This window comes from Penaeus chinensis, chromosome 12 (genome assembly GCF_019202785.1).
Source record: "Penaeus chinensis breed Huanghai No. 1 chromosome 12, ASM1920278v2, whole genome shotgun sequence".
NCBI lineage: Eukaryota > Metazoa > Arthropoda > Malacostraca > Decapoda > Penaeidae > Penaeus > Penaeus chinensis.
In genome coordinates, this window is record NC_061830.1 from 28,368,146 (window position 1) to 28,370,645 (window position 2,500).

General features: G+C 41.8%; 1 protein-coding gene across 4 annotated transcripts in view; it reads left to right on the top strand.

The window, feature by feature from the left end:
* Positions 1-2,500, top strand: part of LOC125031097 (dymeclin-like) — a 20,245-nt gene that overhangs the window by 8,067 nt on the left and 9,678 nt on the right. The window lies entirely within an intron of this gene.

Sequence of the window (2,500 nt, forward strand, 5' to 3'; positions counted from 1 at the left end):
TCTCTACTTGATCATCAACATTGCCTTGTAACACTTTAAACCAAGGCCAGTGTAGGATGTCCTTTCTGATCTGAACCCAGTTTGCTGCCTTCCACCTCCACATTGTGGAGGTCTCTTTTGGTCACTTTTAGTTAGTATTGCGACATGGTCTGACGAATCCACAAAACCTGATGGAGTACATCTCACCCTATAATAAGAGTGATATGTTACCACTAGGTCTAGGGATGAGCCTGAGCTGTGTGGCAAAATTAAGATGATTTCTGAGATCATGTACTACCAACATGTTATCATAGGTTGCATGATTGCCATGTTGGTTTTAGTCACCAATTGTCACCAAACTTTCACACTTCTTTTGCATCAACAGATCAACTAAATTGTTAATGAATTGCCTTGGGCTTGTGGGCAGTAGGAACCACCGCAGAGTATGCCGATTCCTGTCCATCTATCAGTTTCCACAAGATCATTTCTATTTCCTCTGGTAGAGTAAAATAAAAAATCTGAACATATATGGCTAATTTGTGACAATGCCACTCCACCTCCTAGAGTAGACTGATCTTTCTAATTGCAAAATGAGTATCCTGGGATCCTGGCATAGTTTATTGGCACTCTGTCATCTAGGAAGGTACAAACACAATGTCTGCCTTAGTTTTGAGAACAAATTGGTGGGTCATTTCTCCCACGTTGGTAGATACTATTCTCCTTTCCTGAGAGAACTGTTTGTAGGTGAGACAACTGTTGGTTGGCATAGTGGTTATATGGATTTTGGTAATGTTGGTAGGGTAGTGGATATAACAGTGTGGTGTGGCACTGGGACATGATGCTGAGAAAAGATGGGATGCTGCAACTGAACTCTAAAGTGATGGGGTTTTCTTCTGACCATTTTGCCTGATAGCTTCAATTAGATTTTGCTCTCTCTGATCAGCCAGCCACTCTTAGCAGTGTTGTGCAGTGTGATAGCAACCTTTGCCACCACACTGATTATGAGTGTGTCCCTGGCATTGACAATGTGAGACTTAGTGATATATATGGTGCTCTTTCTGTGGGTATTTTCCACCTGTACTTTGTGCAGGGAAGCTTGATGTGCCCTCCCACCCAAATTGTACTAAGTTTTGTCTTACTTTAGTTGACAAGGATTTTGACTTATCTTCTGTTGTGAAGGTAGCCTTTGTGGTTGTTCAGTAGGCTTCATTCTTGTAGTCTATTGTGCTGCCCACCAAATGTAAGCATCATCACTGTACTCTACCTGTTTCTCCCAGTCCTTGTCAGCCTTGGTATAATGAGCTGTACAGCAATGGAATGCTGCTGAACTTCCTTAGTACTTCCCAGAGTGACCACAAAAGTGTCGATTATGGCAAGTGCTTCCGCCAATTCATTACGTTGCTCTGGAAGATTGTCAACAATGTTTTTTAAATATGTTCTACTTTTTCTTTCTTTTTCTTTTCTTACTTTTTTGAGTCAAGCTTTATGCACAGGTTCCTTACCAAGCCCTCAAATTGATAATTAGATAGGCTTGTGAAATCATCCTCATCCTCTGCACAAGGAGGCATAGGGGCATAGGGTTATTGCTCTTCTTCATAAATAAATTCCACACAGGTCTCACAGCTGTATTTTGCTCCAAGTCATCTGGTGTGACAAATTCTGGCAGTTGTCCACAGAACACTTTGTATCTGTATTATGGCTTTCTTTCCACAGACAGTATACCAGAGTGTTGGTCTGTAGCCAGGGTGTCCACTAGGTCTCTCAATCCTCCAGATCATCCTCTTGTAATATGAATAAATCAATAATGATCTTCAAAAGGAGATAGCAGTGGCTAAGCATGGGCATTGAAAAAAGGCTGGTGAAAGATTGGATGTTGACATTGTCCAAGGCAGGTTGGTGAAATGGCATGGATGATAATGAGGTTCTTCTCAGACAAGGGCGAGGGGGGAAGGTCTGTTATGCAAAGGGAGGTCAGATGGCCTTACTTCACTTCAGTTCCTTCAGAGGCTGGGTCAGACTGAGTAAGAGAAGGGGAGAGGAACTAAAGAAAAGAAAGAAGTGCAGCACTAGAAAGATGGCAGTGGTAATAGTTCTTGACGAGTGTTTACTGTGATGGATAGTTTGCTTCTTATGGAATGAACCATACAGTAGTTTGGGGATAAGGAAGAGATATGATTGACAGTCATTGATAGATAGTTGGTTAGCCAGTCTAACAACATATCAAATGGCAGATATTCTGCTGTAGTTACAGGATATGCACATTGATGTGATGGGTCACTATTCTGTTGTAATTGCAGGATTCACACATTGATGATACAGGATTGGTAGTGATCCTGTAATTAAAGAGCATCTGTAACACAAGATAATTGAGCTTCGGTAGGAGCTCTGTCACCTATGACTGTTGTGGGACCCTGCATCTCTCTCTCTCTCTCACACTCTTTCTCTCTTTGACCCCACCTCACTCTCTCTGACTTTGCTTCTCTCTCTCATGGTCACCCAATCACTCAATATCAATACAATA